Source organism: Panthera onca, chromosome C2, assembly GCF_046562875.1.
Source record: "Panthera onca isolate mPanOnc1 chromosome C2, mPanOnc1 haplotype 2, whole genome shotgun sequence".
Taxonomy (NCBI): domain Eukaryota; kingdom Metazoa; phylum Chordata; class Mammalia; order Carnivora; family Felidae; genus Panthera; species Panthera onca.
In genome coordinates, this window is record NC_138347.1 from 40,816,083 (window position 1) to 40,837,962 (window position 21,880).

The following is a 21,880-nucleotide window of genomic DNA, read 5'->3' on the forward strand; positions in this document are numbered from 1 at the left end:
AATCAAGAATCAGACACTTAGCTGACTGAGCCACCCAGGCGCCCCTCAAACTAAAGGCTTTTAAAGTTATCTGAGGCATCTGTTTTGAACTATGCCTACCGTGCGAGACTTGATGTAGGAGGCACAGTTGTAAGTAGACCACAGTGGAGATTCTTCAGAATGGTTTGATCATTCCTAAGCAGAAATATAAGGCTCAGAGGAAGGTACTTCCACTTGCAAATCCTCCTAGAATGACTGTTTCTCAGACACACAGAGGCTCAAAGTGTTCACATTTGGAAACAGCAGTTGCTGTTAGAAATGAGTGCTGCTGCTTCTCCATCACATTGGGATATGATAATTAACCTGGGAGTGGGTTATGTGGCTTTTTTCTTTAGGAAATTTCATGACAAGGACTTTTTGTTATGTGAAAGTAGGCTTAAACTTGGTCTGGAGTAGAGAATAAAACAAATGTGAGATAAATTGTGCTGCATGATTAAGTAAGAGGAAGATGGGGATTCTAATATGGTCTCTGGAAGGGTTGATAGATTGAAGGGGTCTAGAAGCAGATAGCAGAGAGGAGACGGGTTTTGGGATAGAAGATAGGAATGGGACCCAGCAAATTTTGCTGGACAAAGGTGAAAACACAAGTGACTGGAGCAATTCCCCATGGTGGTGAAAATTAAGGCATTTTGAAAGAAAAATGCTGTCTAAATATTCATCTTAATTCCTTATTTGGCCCAGGCCATAATCTCCCTCAGTTATTCCCATACCTTTAGTCAAGTGGATACAATAACCTTGACTTAACAGTGCTCATGGAAATGCATGAGCAGAAGCTCTATCTTTGTTTGGGCCGTGAACCAAGGACAGCAGCTACAGTGTGCACGACAGTGGGGTAGGAGGTAAGACCTAAATCTGGCCTAAAAATTTGAAGCTGGAGTCAGTAGTCTAAGGAATATTGTAGAGATGCTGAGTATTCTACTGTAGTAGGGTCATGGGGCTCAGGGTCTTACAATTGTAATTTTTAATATTTTTAAAGACTTTTTTGATAGCAGTTTCAGGTTTGTAACAAAATCGAGAGACAGGTACAGAGATTTCTCATACACCCTCTACCCTATGTACATGCCTGGCCCTTCCCCATGATCAGCATTCCCCACCACAGTGGAGCATTTGTTACCAAGGATGAACCTATGCCGACAGATCACAGTCACCCAAAGTCCACAGTGTATCTTAGGGTTCACTCTTAGTGTTGTACATTCGGTGGGTTTGGACAAAATTATAATGGCATGTATCCATCATTATAATATCCTACAGGGACATGCACTGTCCTGAAAGTCCTCTGTGCTCAACCTATCCATTCTTCCCCTTCTCCCTGTGCTGGGCTCTTGGTAGTTCATACAGATATTAAAAAGAAGAGGAAGAGGAAGAGGAAGAAGAAGAAGAAGAAGAAGAAGAAGAAGAAGAAGAAGGAGGGGGAGGGGGAGGGGGAGAGGGAGGGGGAGAGGGAGAGGAAGAGGGAGAGGGAGAGGGAGAGGGAGAAGGAGATAGTTGAAGACCGAAGATTTGGGGAAACTTGCTTTTATAGTAGGAATAAGCCCAAGAGGAAAGGGGAGAAGGGAAAAGGTGAGAGAATAGAGTCCCCAGTTTATGGCATTTTAGTTTTTCACCTCTGCAGATATTTCATATAGGTTAAATGAAATTAAAATGAAGCCAGACACAGCCTTGAGAGAAGAAAATGTAAAAAAACAGCAAGCATTCAGAAGACAAAGTGATGTTGGTTAAAAATGGAATGAGTCTATGCACTTGATCTCTGTCAAAGGGGTTGTATAACAATTCAGGCTTTTATTTAGCACCATCTGGCAAAGCTACATCTTCTCCCTCAAGGCCTGGGACCTTTCTCAATCCTCTAGTTTTACCGTCCCCTAAGGACATCTCTGAGTGGAATACACCCTGACAAAAATGAGGCTCCTGATGTTTTTCTGAAGATAGAGGGGAGGCTTGGAGAGGCAGTCACACACAGTGGCTCATCAGCCAGCATTCCAGAGAAGGAAGACATTCTTACAGCAATAGGAAGTGTAGAAGAGAGCCTGGACCAATGTCCTTCGTATTTCTAAAAGGAGTTTGAACACTAGGGTAGGGTTTGAGTAGACAAATGTGCACTATCCATTAGCTTTATTGCGGTATCAGTTAATGAGGCCCAGTCTTCGAGAAGATAGCCAACAATACAGCCCTCAAACTTTAGAAGATAAAAGTTATTCTAGAAGGAAAACAAACATGAAGCTTTATGACCTGGAAAATTTAATCCTCAGGGTTAGTTTCCTTATCAGTGAAATAAAGAGATTGGAATAAAAGATTTTCTAATGCATCCAGTTAAAAGATTTTATGATTTGATAATGTTAATCAAACAGAATTTATTAACAGTGAGTGCTAATCAAATTCAAGGCGCTTGACAAATTCAAGTGATACCGGAGTTTAAGACGGATCTTTGTCTTCAAGTACCATAAAAGTAATTGGAAAAACAAGGTATAGGAGTAAAGTAAAAAGTATAAATCCCATGCCACCAACTCAACTGTACAAAAAATAAGGATTTGTTTTCTTAAAGCAATTTAATATGAAAAATTTTATCTCAGTTACTTTAGAGTTTTCCTATCCTTCTCCAGAGTTGTGCCACACATAGTTGTGGGGGCCTGTATATATTCATCTGGGGTGGACTCTGGTATTCAGTTATCAGGTCATACGTTAATGTCAGGAAATTCAGGGTTCCACCCTGCATGGCTTCCTCACATCCTGTGCCAGTCCACTGCTTCCTTGTCATATTTGGGACATGAGGAACTTCTTCAAGGCTGCGTGCCCATCTGTGACCTCTACCACATGGGAAACACTATCTAGGTTCTAGAGTTTTTGCCAGGTGCCTTGAGGGACCTCTGTACTCTGAAGAATTGTGGATGTTGCCTTGATCTCCTTATTCAGGATATATCCTCAGTCTGGGGTGAATCATTTTTCCTTCATGCTTCTTCAAAGCTATTCTGTTTATGTTCTTGAATTCTCTAAGTTGTCCATTGGGTTTTGGTCTGAAATTCCAAAGTAAGGAAGACATTCAAAATACTTCTTAGTCTGCCTCCCCTGAAGCAACAAGTCACAGAGGTTGCATTGTCTTTAAATGGAGGGAAGAGAGAGGAGAAATATATTGAGGAAAAAAAGTCAATATATTAAGTAACTTTATCTGGTTAATAACTAAAAAACAATGGAAAGCATAAGAGAATGACCTTTTCTTTCTCTGTGTGTGTGTGTGTGTGTGTGTGTGCGCACGCGCGTGCATGTGTGTGTTTGTAAGTGCATTTTAACACTGTCTAATTGTAAAGTGTAGATTTTTGTAAGGCTCCTGGAGGAGGCCTTTTGGGAGGATCTGAGAAGGGGGAAAAATTGTCAACCTCATCAAAGAAGGGCTAGAGAGTGTCCATCTTCTCTGCTTTACAAATTAACAGAAAATTAAAAGTATTCTTTCCACAGGGGAAGTCAGTGAGAGTGCCAGATGAGGGTGGGTAGTTTAAGAAATCTGCTGCTGTTGGTGTTGGGTGCAGAACAGGGGAGGCAGGGGAATCACATAAGGAAAGAGGCTTCTGGGGAATGGTGGTCCCTGTCTGAGGCCATGAAATCACTAGACTCTAAAATATAGGTTCTCAACATGACCTTCAACGGTCTGTGAGTGCCTGGATAGAGCTTGCAATATTCTCTGTGTAGGTGTTCGGTTTCTCTTAGAATCTGGTAAGTGAATATGTTTGACTTCGGGGATGGAGGTTGGTAGGAGGTTGTCAGAGTCATGATACCTTGGCGAAAGTTTGTAAAAGGGTTTTTCTCAAGGCATAGAAAGTCAGAACTTGGGTTTTTATGAGGGAGTAGTTGCCCAGATGAAAGGGCAGTCTGAACTCAAAGGGAGCTTACTGGCGGCCCATTACCCAGAGAGGTGACCAGCACAAGGGCTCTAGTGTGAATACTGCTCAAATTAGGTTTATGGCATCTAGGGTGGACAGAGTTGTGAGGACAAGAACCTAGGGCCTAAATGCCCAGAAATTAAACCAGCCAAGCCAGCCTGTGGTTGGACTAAATTTGTTTGATGGTTACAGAATGTGCACCATGAAAAGGACTGTTTCTTCAATTTTGTTACTATATTGTTGTTATTCCAGTTTTGTTTTTTCTCTGGCATTTTGTGAGAGCCCCTTTTGGAATTTTGAAAATTTCAGTATTATACCAACTGAATTATGGGATAAAAAGATTTCTCCCTCTTCTCCCTGCTTAAAATTGGGTCCCAGTTGCCCAGCAGACCAGTGGTAGGAAGAAGTGGTGGGGCTCTGAACACTCTTGAGGTGTTTCTGTACTAAAGACAGGGCACACAAAATGCTGAACATGTAGTTCTTAAGCTGAACCCTGTAGAACATCCTGGTAGGGAAAAATCGCTGTGGTCAGGCTTGCTGGGAAAGATTTCATGAAATAGTTTTCATGTGAATTAGATCTTGAAATCTGGGCAAGAACTCCAGAGAAATGTGCTTAGGGATGAGCGGCCTTATCTATACGTATTTGTTTCTACACTGGGCTCACAAAACAGCGTGTGCTAGAAGCAGTCCTCTGAGGTCGCTTTGCACATTTCAGATCCTCAGGCATGGCCGTGGGAAGGAGGAAGGCAGGCAAGTTACTTTCAAAGTTACCACTGTAAAGTAGGTGGATGGTGGATTCAATGAAGATACATGGAATGTTCTACAGAAACTGATTTTTAGGAAATCTGAAAACCTGTATGAATCATCGCTTTAATATCTCCTTATATGAGTTGTCAGATAGGAGATAAATATTAGCAGGCAGCAAATTACTATGCTTTAGCCTGTAGCCAGGACAACTCTGACCTTGCCTTTCATAGCTTTATGTGCAGTGGTCAAGGTAAGAAAATCATCTGATTAAGTTGCATCATTAATATATATATATATACATATATATATATATGTATATGTATATATACACACACACACACACACACATATACACACATACATATATGTGTGTGTGTGTGTGTGTGTGTGTGTGTATTTATTTATTTATTTATTTATTTATTTATTTATTTATTTCTGTAGGACTTCAACTGGGAAATTGATCACTGAACTATAGATAAAATAAGATTTAGAAGACTTGATTAGGAAATGAGGCTTTCACTTCTGAAAGACTGGCTTCTAGGTCTTGCTCTGTTACTAACACTGTGACCTTGGGCAAAATACTTAATCTCTTTCTGTATTTCCTCATTTGGAGAGTTAGGTTATGTCAGGACTTTCTGATATTTCTCTGTGTAGGATCTACTTTTCTTTTCCCCTCTAAAATCTTGTGGCCTGTTTAAAAAAAAAAAAAAAAAAACAACTCTAAATGCTATTTTGATTTTGAAGATGGTGAACAAAGAACTGTTATTAACTTCATTTTATAGTTTAATGCAACTTGTAGTGTACAACTCTAATCCTTACATCTATGTCAAGGTCTCTAGCATTAGGATTTAACAAAGAGTTTGGGGAAGACACAAACATTCAAACCATAGCAGAAGTGTTTTAGGAGTATTAAGAACGTTTTTTTTAAATAGATTTTTAAATTTATTATTATTTATTTAAAATGTTTTTAATGTTTTCATTTTATTTTTGAGAGAGAGAGAGACAGAGCACGAGCAAGGGAAGGGCAGAGAGAGAAAGAGACACAGAATCCAAAGCAGGCTCCAGGCTCTGAACTGCCAGCACAGAGCCTGATGGGGGGCTCGAACTCACAAACTGAGATTATGGCTGAGCCGAAGTTGGACACTCAACCCACTGAGCCACCCAGGCGCCCCATTATTATTTATTTTTTTTAATATTTATTTATTTTTGAGAGAGAGAGACAGAGAGAGCATGAGTGGAGGGGCAGAGAGAGAGAGAAAGAGAGACAGAGAATCCCAAGTATACTCTGTACTGTCAGCCGAAGCCTGATGCTTGGACTCGTGAATTGTGAGATCATGACCTGAACCAAAATCAGGAGTTGGGTGCTTAATCAAGAGTCCTAAGCCAACCAGGGGCTCCTAGATTTTTTATTTTTAAGTAATCTCTACACCCAATTTAGGACTCGAGCTCACAACCTGGAGATCAAGAATTGCACACTCCACCAACTGAGCCAGTCAGTCACCCCCTCCCTCTCTTTTTTTTAACCTCCCTAACTCAGATTTGACTTTGCGGCCTCTGGGTAATGCCGTTTGTTAATCCTCCTGAATTTCTATCAGTGAAAGAATGAAGGTCCTTCTGTGATATCATTTCTCTTCCTCAGAGTCTTATCACACTAAAGTGGCAGGTAGCATTCTGGGAAGAGAAAGGAGCTTGGAGTCAGTGTAAAGGATGGAAACCTATGTACTCACAATCTGTTGCTCTAGGCTAGTCAATGCCCAAGATCTCTTCTAGCATTAAAACATTAAAATTCAATATTAAGATTCAAAACAATGTATAAATTTCTGAGCTAGAATCGAACATAAAGTAAGGGGGACAGGGTACATAGTTCCTTTTATAAGGAAAGTTGAAGTTCTCTTTGCTTGATGATGCTAAACATCGATGACTCTTGTTTCTGTCCCTGTGTTTTCTCCTGTCAGCACAGAGCTCTGTATGCATCCCAAAATTTGTGAGTCAGGGCAGGGTTTCTCATCCTCTCTCTTCCCTTCAGGGATATTGTCAGCACTGCTATAGAAAGTACTGATTCTTCTCTGGACATGATGCCTGCTGACATAGGAATTCAGTGTTTGGTTTATGTGTAAGGAATTTGGGAGGCAAGTTTTAAATGATACTAAGTAACAAGTTAGTTCTAGAGCTTTACATGTGGAGGGAATCTCAGGATTTGTGCTCTATGTTTCCACCTCAGGAAGACTTTTCTGTCCACTAACTTTTAAAAAATTAGATGTAGATAGGAACATAACCTAAAGTTGTTAACGAAAGTGACATTTTGTTACATTCGTATATTTTTTAACCTGACTTGAAAGAGCATGTGGATGAGGGCTGAGAGAAGGGTGTAAGGAAATCACTACCTTTTGCCCCGTTTGACCTTAAGCCTCTGAAATTAGATTCCTCCATCTAGTGAGAATGCATAGCCTTGATTATATTTGGAACAATTGAAGTCACATGATCATTCCAGAATTATTACATATTTATGGTGTACAGATTGTTTGATATTTATAGTTTTAATTTAATAGCAAACACACTGTTTCCATGCTGCAAATGGCTATTAAAATCACGGGAATCATGGAAATTAGATTTATTTGGACTTCTGTGGCTGCCTGAATTCCACAAGATAAATGCCAGATTATTTTTTTATTGCCAGACCCCATACTTAAGGAAACCATGAAAAACTTGGAATTTCCTAAATAACTGTCACAAAGATACAGTTCAATTTAGACTCCCCAAAATGCATTATTATGCAGTTTCCTCCTCCCCTCCCCCCCCTCCCCACACTGCCTTGCCTTCCTTTTCCTCCAACCCCCAGTACTCCTGCGTGCTGCTCAGGTTTTATTGGCTTCACATTTAACATAAAATTCTGAAAATATTAAGGCTAGAGATTATGAGTTTTATCATTAAATCAAAAGTCATAGCTGAATTTTATCATCATCATTTTTATTTGTTGGGACTGGATTCTTAAGGAAGAATTCCAAACTGCATCTGTCAGTAAGTAGTTATAAATCACTTGTTATCGTTTCAAAACTGTCCTTAGATTGGCAGGCATGCAGTATACTCTCAGCCATTACTTTACCTTCAAAGGACTAATAGTGACAGATGTTATAAACAGTTTAGAAGAAAGATTGAGGTTAAAAAAACCGAACTGTGGCTAAGAGCTCTTCCTATTAGTTTAGTTCATTGACAAGAGGGATATAGAGCAAGGAATCTGAGATACACTGCTGGCTACTAGTGAGTTCTGGAAGTCAAACGAGACAGATGACTGGGATGAAGAGTTCACAGAACAGACGTTAATTTATGAGTACTTCATGAGTACTCATGAAGTAGATTTGCTATCTCGTTGAGATTTGAGATGTTTGCTCCATATCTAATAAAAGTTATCTGTGGAAGTATAAGAGGCATGCCATGTATGAAAATATCTATGTATTCATCTATCTATCTATCCGTCTTTATCAATCTATCTACACTCACACATAGGCAAATACACATATATGCACCCCATTAAATAGCCACACTGATCCTAATCCAAAGTTTAAAAATATCCTAGGGGCTCTTGGATGGGGCTCAGTCAGTTAAACATCCGATTCTTGACTTCAGCTCAGGTCATGATCTCACAATTTGTGAGTTTGAGCCCTACATTGGGCTCTGTGCTGGCAGCACGGAGCCTGCTTAGGATTCTGTCTCCCTCTCTCTGTTCCTCCCCTGCTTGCTCTGTCTCTCTCTCTCAAATAAAAAAATAAACTTTAAGATAAAAATAAAAATATCCTAGGATATTTCCAAAAGAAATCTATCTATTAATTTTCATTTTTCAGATTGGTGTCCACTAGACACAAGTGACGACTCCTTCTCACTGAAGATTTCATTCTTTATTCATGTAATTTATTTCCGTGGAATGCACAATACATGTCAGCCTCATTTACGTATTTCATAAGTCATTAGTAGGAAATCGTAGTCCATATTTACTCTTCTCTTTTACAGGCTCCAACTTTTCATTTATTTTTGACACTATTGTATTTTTCAGGGTATTTCTTCAGAAGATCTCAGATTGTAATCCACAAATGCATCATAGAATCAAGTCTCTGCCTTTCCCCTCATTGCTATATTCTTTCCAGACAATGGAGTTTTAGGATATATAAACATTAATTTCTGGTTGACCACTTTTCCAAGGTCATATTATTTTGCTTCAATTAATATTACATTTGAATATTTGCATATCCCATAGTGTCTTTGGATTAAATAGAAAACATGTGATTAATTCCATTGGTAGCCACATCACTGCTCTAGATACCTTATTAACATATAAATGATCCAGTTGAAAATGAAATGTATTCCCACTACATTTAGTCAGAATGTGGCAAAAGCCACCTTGTTAGTAATATTTCCCTCGTATCTCTCTTGCCCCTCCCCATTTAACATCCCTACCCTCTTTTTTGCTGATTACCTATTCATGCAAGATCCTCACTGAAAAATGTTAGCTTCTGCCCTATGCTCAAAATCATATCTATTTTTTTCATTAATGTTTACAGTAAAATAGAAGTTTATATAAATATTAGTCTGGCTTTTTCTTTAAGGAAACCAAATCTCATCCTAAATGAATTGTCATTAGTGTGCCTTTCAGGAAAGGTCTCAATTTTGATTGGTTTTGCAGGCTATGAAATGCAGAAACTGTACAGAAAGTCAAGATAATGCCGTCCTAAAGCTGGCTATGCTGCATTCTCTGGCCTGGGCTTGCAGGGATGAGGGCCTCTGGAAGGTTTCTTGGAGAATTAACATCTAAATTGACCCAAAGAGCCAAAGTTAGCAGAAGAGAGTGGGAGGTGGGAGAATGGTCATAAATAAAGGAAAAGATCGTAGAGAGAAATCAAGTGATAATAAGTATGTCGGAGTGAGGTAACTGAAAGTGATCCTGGGCATAGGGATAGAGGTCAGCCAGGACAGGTAAGCAGAAACCAGCTGCAAATGGCCTTTTAAATTAGCTAATAGGGTTGGATTTTACGGCATGAACCGCTGAAATGAAACAATCCACCAACATATTTAAGTGTTGTTACATTAATTGAACAGGGAGGCCAGTAGACTGAGGTGGCCGTAGTGCTGTGTTGGCCTAAATAAGCAAACCAAAATCAAAGCCTGTAAATGCCTCAAGGTTACAAAATCAAAACACCAAGGACTACCAGTCACAAACAGCCAGCCAGACTTTAAGCTGTAGCCAATCCAATTTTTTTTTCTTTTTTTTTTCTTTGCTTCTACTCTTCTCTCTGTGTAAGTCTTTTCCCTGGAGCCTGTTGGCAGAATGTTCCTAACCACTTCTGGTTTGGTGCTGCCCAATGTCCATCAATTTTTGCTCAAATAAACTCTTACAATTTTTAATATGCCTCAGTTTATCTTTTCATACTTCCTAAATAGGTTCTAAATTATTTTAGCCTCAATGATATGAGTATAGTGCTATATATTCTTTTAAGGGGAAATGACTGTCTTTAACAACATTTTGGAAGTTCAATCAATAAGTTAATCAGCCAAATCAATCAATGGAATATAACTTTTTAATTTTCATTTTTATTTATTTATTTTTGTAAATTTTATTTAGTTTTGAGAGAGACAGAGACAGCATGAGTAGGGGAGGGGCAGAGAGAGGAAGAGAGAATCCCAAGCAGGCTTTGCGCTCTCAGCACAGAGCCCGACTCAGGGCTCCATCCCATGAACCGATGAGACTGACCTGAACCAAAATCAAGAGTTGAACGCTCAACTGATGAGCCACCCAGGTGCCCCGGAATATAACTGTTTTAGAGCAAAAAACTGCTTCTAAGAAAATTATCTTATTTTGGTATTTTTTAAAATCTTTAACATGGCTCTAGATCGTTTCCTTGTGTTTGTTTTTGTTTTTGTTTTTTAATTTTCTTAATGTTTTATTTATTCTTGAGAGAGAGAAAAAGAGCATAAACAGGGGAGGGACCAAGTGAGAGAGGGAGACACAGAATCTGAAGCAGGCTCCTTGCTCTGAGCTGTCAGCCCAGAGCCTGACATGGGGCTCCAACTCACAAACTGTGAGCTCATGATCTGAGCCGAAGTCGGACGCTTAACTGATTGAGCCACCGAGGTGCCCTTGTTTCCCTGCTTTTAAACAACATTCAGTTTAGTTCTGAGGATGTGACTGATGTGTAATAAATTCCTGTTAATTTAAATGATATTTCTGATCTATTCACACCCCTGCAAAAGTCTTTTAAGGATAACTTTCTCCTACCACAAGCAATATAATTAAGGGAAAGGAATTTTCTATAAGTATTTTTATATTTTGATACGGAACATCAGTGTCATGGAAACATTTATAAAAAAAAAAAAAAGGGAACTTAAATATCTAGGGGAAAAGTTGGGAATCCTTTAAAGCCCTTGGAGGGAAGCACATATTAACGGTATTATAAAAGGTAGGGAATCAGTCATTGCAGACAGAGCCCCTCTGGTGCTTGGCATTCTTAACTGTTTTAATCAAAACTCAGAAAAAAATTGAAAGTAAGGCTACTGCGTGTAACATCAACAAAAGTTGCCAAAAAAGTTACCAATGCAAAAACTACAGGAGAAAAAATAACCAGCATCCACATGTATGGTGCTGGCTTTCAAAATCAGTTTTATGAGACAAAAGTGAAGACCTGAGAACTTTGAAGAAATACAAAGGAAAATAAGAAAGAAAAAAATGTGGGTAAAAGTAGGGAAGAAACTGACAGACAAGAGGAATGGCAGCTGAGATAAGAAGCAAGGAGAGCCACTGTGAAAAGTATCAAAGAATGCAAAAGTGGCCCATGTCTGAAGGAGGAAGGAACATCAACCAGAAAAAATTCAAGGTCTGGGAACATGTCGCCAAAGAGAAATCTCATACTTAACTTCAGTAATTTTAAGCACGTTTCTTTGCCACTTTTAAATGCTACAGCAGTATTTGATCAGTCTAGAGACAAATTTAGAAATTCCCTTAATTCATGAAAATATTTGGCATCTGTAAAATAATCCTAACCTACTTAGGAAAGATCAGTACACTCGATTTCTTTAAATACAATAATGAGGAATAATGTAATATAGTTTAGAAATATTTTTATGAGCTGATTAAAGTGAAAGTTCCGGAACTTAAAGTATCAAAGCTTCACTTGTCTGAAACTTAATTTATTCAAATAATGCTTTTCTAAGCTCTATCCACCTCACTACTGTATTTGTCTTCATATTAAAATTTATTTGTCTGAATTAGCCAACTAATTTTATTTCGTCTGGGTAGAAACACCCTGATTTTGGTTCTTATTACTAAAGTACTTCTTTTCTGTCTAGCTGGTTTCATAGAAGGTCATTTAAAAATTGTTCTGGAGAAGGATATAATCACTTGCTTTCTCAATTGTTAAAAATTAGAAATCAAGGTTTCAATAATACATTGTGTGTTCAACTGGAATCTGGAGCATTCAGCGTCAGAGGGAATTATAACAGTAATCCCTGTGCGTTAATATACTGCCTGAAGAATAAAATGAAACAAAATGCAAATGTTGAGACTTTTCTACAGTCAGAGGGTTTGGACATTTTCCATTTTTATCTGCTGCAACCACACTGCCAAGGGCTGCCTGAATTTCCTTATCTTTAGTTTCATACCTGAATTGGATGCAGCTAGTTGTTTTTTCCATTTTAAATGTGTGATTCAATTTTGAGAATTTCTTAAAAATAGTCTAGGGATTGTAAAAATCCTTGGAGTGGGCCAGATTTTCCTGAATTAACACACACTCTTCTCTGCCCTCAGTTACACATGACTGCTATTGACATTTGCCGGGTACCTTTTGTACCCATTGCTAATGTGCCACAAGATGCCCTTGTACTTTTACAGATATTTCTTCAAATTAGCTTTAAGTGAGTAGAATTCTCTTTCATCAATATGTGATGGTCTTAATAGGAATGTGTTGTCAGAATCCAGTACAGTAAACAAAAAATTTGCAAAATCAACATTTAAAAGGTCAGCAGCTTCTTACTGCTACACATATCTTTGCATTACTCGTGATTAAAACTGGCATGTGTATTAGCAGGAATTTTCTGTCTCATTTTTAATTCCTCTGTTTATTTATAATCTAGAAGAAATACTTCCTTTGGGGACTTACTTTTATCTCCAGTGCTCTTTGATACCCCACACCATTGATTTTAGAAAATATTTGGAATAGTTGTTTACTATAATACAGTGATTCTGAAAAGATATTAAAATGTAGTGGAAAGATCATTTCCATTTGTTTTCTTTGTCTGTGTGGGCTGGTGTGTATAAATGTTGCATGAATATTAATAAATGTCTATTCACATTAATGTTTTTGTGGGCTACAAACCTTTAAAATGCTTCTATCCTGAGATACATGCTCAGCATATGATGAATGATATACCATTTATTTAGTTTCCAGTGTCTAGGAAAGATTATAAAGCCTCACACAGACTCAGCCCTATAAGAAGGGCTTCAGTATGTACTATGGCCAATCATTTATTTACTCTAATGTATGGTGAAGTTATTGAGAAAAAAAATCTCAGATATAACACATAGATTTCCACACGCCAATAAAAGGGAATAAAAGAGAGGGTAACTATGGTAAGTGGAAAGAGTAAATGTTCTAAAGAAATATTCTTAGTGTTTGCTGGGGATCTGGTGTCCTTTTTAATTATATTAATCTGTAGTTAGCCCTAGATGTTGAAACACAGCTTTCTCCTATTTGATTTGCTTAGAAATCTCCTTTGGAAGAACTACCACACCACTGCTACTATATAACTGCACTATAGCTCACTAATGTCCTTGGTGTGTTTGCACAGTTAAAAGTTATGTATATTTCAGGTAGTGGAAGGCAACCCAATATGTCTGGTTAAGAAGCCACTTCCTCAGGATGTGGAGCTATGAATTCACTGGAATAGGAGAGCAATCAGGTATGAAATAAAAAGGAAATCTCTAGATAGCTAATTTCTGAAAAGGTGATAGTGCTGATGTGTGTAGTTGTGGTATGTTTGTAGTAGAAGCTGGTGGTGTTTTACCCAGATTCCTCCCAGGTGTAAGTACCCATGGTTCAGAGGCAGTAAGTGTTGGCTGCTAGAGGCTCACCATTATTTCCTTTTACCTCCTGGGCTGCCATTAGTTGCTGCCTGGAGACGGAGAGGGAGTTTATAATGCCCACCATCACTGCCCTCCAATCTTTGGCAGAGTGCAACCGATTGCTAACACAGAAGTCCCAAAGTTTTGCCCCCTTGTCTCAAAGGGATACAACTCTGATATGCCGCCAGTGCTCCAAAGCTCCTGCTGGGATCAGGCTGAGGCTCAGGCTCCATTAAAATCACACCTTTGCTCAGCTTCTTTCTTGGCCTGTTTCTTCAGTGTCCATCAGGTTTCTCCAAGAGCACTGCCCCAGTGAATCCCTTGCATGGAAACCAATTCCAGGCTCTGCCTTGAGGCAACTGGATCTAGGACAACATTAATTTCACTCCTTCAATTCTAGAATGCTTATTGCAGATATTGTGGATTCATGTACAAAACCGAGTAAGAAATAATTTCTGCTCTTGCGGCATTCTGGTTCTGGTGAGGGAAGAACCACATGACAGGCCATTACAACGTGATATGTGCTATGATAGAGGAAAGAGCAAGAAGTCTGGTGTGAGGTCAGAAGTCTTCAAAAAGGAGGTGACAATTGAGCTACATACTTACTAGGAGGGACTTACTAGACAATTAGAAAAGAAAGAAGAAAAAGCTTTTTTTAGTTTTTTTTTTTTTTTCAAAGTCACAAAAGAATATTGTCTTTGAGAGTCCACTGCAGGCTTAATGTGTTTAGCAGAGATATGGAGGATGAAATTGATTTAGGCAAAGGGACAGACTACATAGGGCACCAATGTAAAGAGATAAGACTTTATCCTATAGGATATGGATTTCTTTTTGTTTAAAGTTTTTGTTTATTCATTTAAGTAATCTCTGCACCCAAATTGGGGCTCAAACTCATGACCCCAAGATCAAGAGTCGCATGTTCTTCCAACAGAGCCAGCCAGGCACCTCAGGATATGGATTTCTGAGAGACAGGATCTTATATGAAATTTAAAAAATATTAAATTCTAGAGAAAAAATGAGATGTATTGAGAAAAAGGAGAAGGGGTAATAAGAAATACTAGTGATATAGGCAATTGGCAACAGAGAATTCTTTGAGGGTATGGGATATGAGATAGATGCAAGAGATTTAGAAAAAAAAATGATGATTTTTTAAATATACAGGATGAGAGAGAGAAAGATTCTAGGATGTATTCTGGGGATCTGGCTTCAATAACTGGGTATCTAATGGTTTCAGAAGGAATGTAAGGGGATGATCTATTGATTCTATCACCAAACATTTTTTACTCATATTGTCTTACAAATTTCTAATGGTTCCTTAGCAGATAGATTCACTGGTAGCTGGTGTATATACAGGAGGAAAGATCTGATGATTTTTATCTTTTAAAAATCTTTACTGATGTTTTTCTTTCAAGTCATTAATGCTGTCCCCAGTGGCAAATTTAAACCACCCCCCCCCCCCCCCCCCCCCGCCAAATGTCTTTATCTAACTCAACCATTCTTGTCAGTTGAAAAAGTTTATAGACCCCCATCCTCTGGAAAACCTTGTCCTCCTATTTATTTTTAAATGTATTAGATGTTTCTTAATAACTACAAATTATGTTTCTATTTCCTTTGCCAATATTACACTGTTTAGAGGTCTTTTTGTAAAAATAATATTCTTTCACAGCTTTCAATGTACTGTTAGTTCAAATGGTTATGACTGAAGATGCTAAACCAGTGGTTTTCACTACAATTTTCTCAGGATTTCTTCAAGGGCACAAAATAGAAGATTCATGTGCATATGTCTGTGAAGTTTGTGTGTTACTTATAATCTATAAAGGCAGCTAAAACTGAAGTACTACAAAAAATCTTAAGGGACTGGCTTATGCTGAGGTATGATGGACACAGCATAAACAGAGCCTTAAATGAAAAATGAAAAAAATCAGATGCCCTGATTTGCAGATAATAATTTGCAAATGAACTGCTTTTCAAATGGGCAACTCCAATGTAGCCAGGGTGATTTAGCAACTGCACCTGAGATTTATTTATTAATGATTCTCCCACAAAATACTAGGGAGACTTGTTAATCTTTCTATAAAATATGTAGCTAACTTGGACGTGAAATGGGGTTATGTATGTAATCACTTTTGTCAAAGTGAGGAGGACTTGTGTTTCTAGATTATTATTTTTGAGTTGGGAAGTCTATTTTTAGAATACATTCTATAATAATCTTTGATTGTTAACTATAAATTTCCATTAGAGTAAGAAAAAATCCAAAATGTTCAACAGATTATAGGTCAAACTTGTTTACTTGTCTGTATGTTTTTGTTTCTAATATATCCTGAACTTATAACTGATCCATTTAACATGGACAGTGAAATTTCTATTTCTATTCATGTTTCTGAAATAAAGATAAGTATTCCTGAAAATAAATAATATATAAAAATATATAAATAATTATATCCTACGAAGGAAGGCACAGTTCTCTATGATGTAATATAAAACTTTTTGCTTTTTAATGGTATCATTCTGGTACTTTAATTACTAAGCTTTTGTACAAGCTGCTATGTACTCTCATGCAACTCTAAATCGATTTTAATATTTTACTAATCAGTAGAACAAAAATGTTTCATCTAGGGATAACCCCAGCTCAATAGTAGTTATGACAAGAATCATCTTCAGGTCCATAAAGACTTTTAGAATATATGATTTTCAAATTCTGAGACTATGCAATAAAGCAATGGTTATTGAGTTGGTGATGAAATAAAATATGGAAAACAGTTAAGGGATTCAAATTATGTTTGATTTGGTGAATTTAGTGACAATGTGCTATTGGTATTTAATAAGGAACTGGTATACCATAGGAAATTATTTTTAAACCAAAACACAAAGTACATGGACATTTTTGCTTCTTTGTTATTTTACAAAGGGCATTTCTGTTTTACCATAATCAATCTTGCCAAACTGCTAGTGCCTTTAACCCTGATCTGAGAACCTTTTACTTGAACTTGGCCCTTCAAATAAGATAAATATGATCATGGTTGTGGTTTGTGGAGGGCAGAGGGACAGCCAGCTTGCGCTTATCCAACCAATACTAAGTGCAATATTATGGTGTAGAAGAGGAAGCATGCCAACTCAAAGATGAAAGAATTTCCTGTGCTTTACTTCTCAAAGCATTCAGAATTATTGAGTTGGCCCCCGATGTACAGGAAAATATTCTAAACTGGAAAGTAATTTGTTTGAAAGGATTTTCTCCCATGGTGAAAACCCATGAAAATAACATCTATATATTATAATATATAAGGTGAAAGTTGATATCCTATATCTCTAAGTAATATTTTCCTTACATGAGGGAAGTCTCTGGAGTCTTGATAATTAAAACTATCCAATAATACTGGCAAAGTGGATGTAGGTTGGGATTTTCCACCACATAAGTATTGGCTAAGTTTTATTGCCTCAAAAAAATGTGCTTTTTTATTAGTGAGTTTTTCTATATTACTGTGTGCCAGTTGTAACATTTATTTTTGTTTTACACAAGTTTTGATTTTTCCTCATATAATTAAATTCAGATTTTTATTGGCTGGAGTTGGTTTCTTGGAAATTTTTGTCTTCAAAAGGACTCTTGCAAATAACCTCTAAGTAGTCTTGTTTTTGCCTTGAAAAGAAGGTACAAATTAGATGGAGAGGAAAGATGGAAGTGAATACTGCTGACAAATGAATATCCCTTTCACCCTGCTGTTCCCATAATTAAGCACCTAACGTGTCTTAAAGCTTATTTCAAAGAGTGCTAAGTCATCTCTTTGGCCTTGGGGTTCTTTCATCAGCAGTACCTTAGGACCCTAATATTATTTTTCTCCTGCTATTAGTTATCGATATTCTTAGCAGTACTTACTCAATTTCATCTGTTTTCTTCTTCTGAAATTTTAAAATAATTTTCCTCCTGTATAAAAATTCTCTTCTGTTTGCTGTCCATTCAAACCTAGCACATTCTTCAAGGCTTGTGAAAACAGACCTCCTGTCATAGCTGAACTGGTCAAGAAGGATCTTTTGTACCTCTCTTACTTTAAATGTTTTTAATTATATATATAATATATATATATATGATATATATATATTATATATATAATATAAATATATACATATATATTGTGTATATATACATACATGTATAAATATATATGTATATATTTATATATATTTGTGATATTTATATATATCTATATATTATAGATCTATTTATCTATGTGTGTGTGTGATTATCAATCTGTTATCTATCTGTGTATCTATCTATGTATCATTTATATCATCAATCATCCATTGTCTCATCCTGCTCTGTGAGATAGGCATTGAACTAAACACTTATGATATATCAGTGCACCAAACAGATAAGCAAACCTGCCCTGTTGGAGCTTACATTCTTTGGTTATACATGAGGAAGAAGAACATATTGTAATCACTAAAAGCTTGAGTTCAAAAGTAGGGCAGAATTGGGCTCACATTTCAGCTCTAACCTCACTTATGTTGGGTAAGTTACTATTCCTCTCTATGCTTCACTTTCCCCATGTGTAAATTAAGGATAATTATAATACCTTCATATTAGGTTTATGTGGGAATTAAATTAGATAATGCTTTTTTGAAGAGAATGATACTAATAATATTCTGGAATTCATTTCTTATTTTTATTTATTAAAAAATTTTTAACATTTATTTATTTTTGAGGGAGAGAGAGAGAGACAGTGTGTGCAGGGGAAGGGCAGAGAAAGAGGGAGACACAGAATCCGAAGCAGGCTCCAGGCTCTGAGCTGTCAGCACAGAGCCTGGTGCGGGGCTCAAACTCACGAGCCGTGAGATCATGACCTGAGTCGAAGTCAGATGTTCAATTGACTGAGCTACCCAGGCATCTCTTTTAAAAAAAAGTTTTTTTTAATGTTTATTTATTTTTGAGGGAGAGGGAGAGACAGCATAGAATTTATTAAGTGCAGTTTCTATCACTTAAAATATTATAGAATTGTTGATACAATCTCCTTCAAAGATAGCATTTTATTAAAATGAAAATGAATAAGGAGGCTTCCTTGAATGTACCAACCACACAGGTTCATTTGGCATTATTGGTATTTTTACAAAAGACAATCCTTTCACAAATCTGCAAATTGGAAAAGAAGCTCTTTGCTGATTACCATAGTTTTCAAAGGCAGTTTTTACTCTCCAAAGCCTTAATTGCCTTCTGATCATAAAAGAGTCAAATTACATTACTTTTTCACACATACAGGGTATTATTTAGTAAATGACTAGGTCATTGTACCAAATGGTACCTTACTGCTCTCCAGAACCTTTCCAAATGGTTTAATATGTACCTAGAAGAGAGTTATTTGACTAATGATCCCATCAAAAACTGACTTTGTCACTTAACTCTTCTTATGATTTTTTATTTCTATCTTCATACTGAGGTGGTTCTTAAATCAAAGGATAACATTTATCTAAACAACTATTTATCTGAATCTATGGAAGTAAACAGACTTGGTTCATTTACTTATTTACTTATTCATTCTATTTTTTACTCATACATGTGCTCATTCATTCATTAGGTTTTTTCATGTTACATATTAAAATATGTTAAAGAAGTAAAAGATTGAATGAGAGGTTAATGTGGGGCATGTAAAGAATCAAACTACTAGAGAGATGTCTGGGTGGCTCAGGCAGTTAAGCATCTGACTTCAGCTCGGGTCATGACCTCATGGTTTGTGAGTCTGAGCCCTGCATTGGACTCTGTGCTGACAGCTCAGAGCCTGGAGCCTGCTTCAAGTTCTGTGTCTCCCTCTCTTTCTGCCCCTCCCCCCACTCATGCTCGCGCTCTCTCTCTCTCTCTCTCTCTCTCTCTCTGTCTCTCTCTCTCTCTCTCTCTCAAAAATAAGTAAACATAATTTTTTTTTTTAAAGAATCAAACACCTAGAAAATAAGACTGCAGAATTGGAGCAATGCAACAAGAACAAATGACTTATGGTGGTTGAGGGAAGTCTTACTGGAGTCAAAAGTCTGAGAAAAATGAATGCATGCATTGGCCAAGAAGCAGTCAAGTATTAAAGGTAGGGTACATAATTAATCTTTTATGTTGGGATGTTTTATAGAAAGACTGCTTTTATGTTTGTTTGTTTGTTTGTTTGTTTGTTTTTGAACAATATACCCTTCAGTTAGTTAGTAGGATTTAAAGTGCAAATAGCCCAAATAAAATAAAACTTTTCTGTAAGCATTCTATCTAAAGTTTTGAATGTGGTGGAAATTTTTCTTTATACATTTAAATTGCAGTAGAAAAACCTTTTCTTTTCCTTAACATTCTTTTTTTCTTTTTCTTTTTTTCTTTTCTTTCTTTTTTTTTTTTTTTTTTACCCTTGCTGATAGGAAAATATGTCAGGACTAAAACACATTCACATACACACTGAAAACCACTTAAGCAGGATGCACAATTTTTCCTCAACCCATGTGGCCTTGAAAATGAGTATGTGAAGGAAGAAACTGGTCTATATAAAAGTGTCTCTGATTCTTGGGTGGCTTATGGTTAGTGTTATTGTTTTTAAAAACCACTCTTGGCTTCTGTGGTACATTGACCTGTGTATGGAATCTCAAAGTAAATGTTTTCCACTCTATGGGACACTGGGTCAAAGACGAAAGGTTTTGCTCCCTTTCCAGTAACAATTTTTTCCCCTCCTTATTCACATGATGATTTAACATACTTCTCTTTATTTGAGGCAATTCTTCGTTCTTAGAATAAGCATGCCATAATTTGGAAAGCCAACTTCTAAGGCCTGAATTTCATTGTAGAGCAGGGTGAGGCAATCCTCTATTTGATCTAATTTTAAGGCTGTAGAGGGCTTGCTTTCCACTACAAGGAGCTGTTGTTCCCAGCATTAGCTTTGAACATTTTGGATAGACCAGGCTTGTGTAGAATGTTGTGACTACCGTGGTCTCTGATTTAAGCTGTGATGAGCTTATACACAGATTATTATATCTAGAAAGGCCATGAAGGGATGGACGGTGGATGCGTACATTTTTATAGGGGAAAAAGCAAGGCTAAATGAAGAGTTTGGTGCATTATCCAGTTGGATGATAAAAAAATAGGGAGACGATATTTCCTGGAGGCAGCGGGGTGCATGCCCTGTGAGAGTGAGGAAAGACAGATGTGAAAGACGAGGTCTCCCCAAACAGACTGCGCACATGACCACTTTGTCTGTGCTGTTCTCTGACTAGATCGAGACTCTGTCTGGGGCGCATACAGCGAGGCTGTGTCTGACCTGTCAAGACATCTGGCGTATGAGAGAGCTACTTCAGGGATTCCGAGGGTTCAGATGTGGCATAGGGCTACATCACGCAAGGTTGGAGTAACCTAAATAGTTCAAGACCTTCATATTCCCACGAAAGGAAATCTAGAACACCCTTTAGAATTTCAGGAGGACTGGATCTTCGAAGTGTGAACCCTTTAGGTACAGCCTGGACTATGGTACACTAAGATAGATATCAGACTTTTGTCTTCCTGATGGAGTATGGTAGAGCTAGGGGATAGTCCTGAACTTATGGTTTCATATGCCCTTTGCCTTGCATGGCCGGCTTTCCCCCTTTCCAAACACTTGTCACATGTGCCTCCATGAAGGTCCCCCACCTCTCCTTACCTCTGCCCTCATTTCTTGCTCTATCTCCTTCTATTTCTGAGCAAAGTAACTGGAGGGAAAAATCTCTTCCTCCACCAGTCTTAGGTTCTCCAATGGGGTCCTTGTAAATTAGACTGGCCAAAGGAAGGGGCGCCTGGGTGGCTCAGTCAGTTGTGCTTCCGACTTCAGCTCAGGTCATGATCTTGAGGTTCCTGGGTTTAAGCCCTGCATCAGGCTCTGTGCTGACAGCTCAGAGCCTGGAGCCTCCTTCAGATTCTGTGTCTCCCTCTTGCTCTGCCCCTCCGCTGCTCATCTCTTTCTCTTTCTCTGTCTCTGTCTCTGTCTCTCTCTCTCTCTTTCAAAAGTAAATAAACATTAAAAAAATTTAGACTGGCCAAAGACAGATTAACAAGAGAAAAATAAACACAAGTTTGTTAACATGTGTGTGTTCATACACTTGGGAGTACCTAGTGATGAGTAACTCAAAGGGGTGGTTAGATTTA

At 37.6% G+C, this 21,880-nt stretch overlaps 1 protein-coding gene across 1 annotated transcript in view; it reads left to right on the forward strand.

Annotated features, from left to right (window-relative positions):
• CSNK2A2IP (casein kinase 2 subunit alpha' interacting protein) overlaps positions 1-21,880 on the forward strand; it is a 517,960-nt gene that overhangs the window by 90,608 nt on the left and 405,472 nt on the right. The window contains exon 2 of the mRNA XM_060640230.3: positions 19,674-19,820. The gene's annotated coding sequence lies outside the window, so the exon portion shown is untranslated. The remainder of the gene's footprint in view (positions 1-19,673; positions 19,821-21,880) is intronic.